Here is a 621-nt window from a genome sequence, read left to right as displayed (position 1 = left end):
ATCTTAAACCAAACAGAGTAAATTGAATGAAGAAATCGAGCACAAAAAGAAACGGAAAAGGCCATTAATATGAGTTGTGCAACCCTCATTTAACTCCCCAAAACAATTAGTAGCATTGCCTCTTCAATGAATACGCAATATATTTTCAATTGAAATTATTTTTTACCCGATGGTCAATATATTTGAAAGAATGATTTATTTTAGTCATTTTATGATTATTATTACTTCGCCATTAGTAAGCATATAGATACAGTAAACCCTGGCATTGGGGTTTTTGGACAAGCAAGATCCCCTTTCCTACTTTTATCAGGTCCACTCTATATATAAAAAAGTCCTAGCTACATTTTTAAAGTTTAGCATTAATCCGCAAATATAAAATGGCGGGCCCAAAATAGGTCTGTCGAAACTGTTTTTGAAACATAACCACAATATCACTTTTCCTTCATGGCATCCCCTTCTTAAAAGGGGATGCTTAAAATTGAAAGTATACAATAGTTGTTCGTATATAGTAAGCGCTCTTCATAAATTGTTTTGATAAACATAGTTATGTATTTATTTTAATTTTCTCTATCTTTTACTCCGTCCCTATGAACTATCCCTAGCTCTAAGAACAACAAGCAG

Source organism: Artemia franciscana, unplaced genomic scaffold (genome assembly GCF_032884065.1).
Source record: "Artemia franciscana unplaced genomic scaffold, ASM3288406v1 Scaffold_933, whole genome shotgun sequence".
In the NCBI taxonomy this organism is placed as follows: domain Eukaryota; kingdom Metazoa; phylum Arthropoda; class Branchiopoda; order Anostraca; family Artemiidae; genus Artemia; species Artemia franciscana.
The sequence above is the reverse complement of the archived record's forward strand: the minus strand, read 5'-3'. Positions refer to the sequence as shown.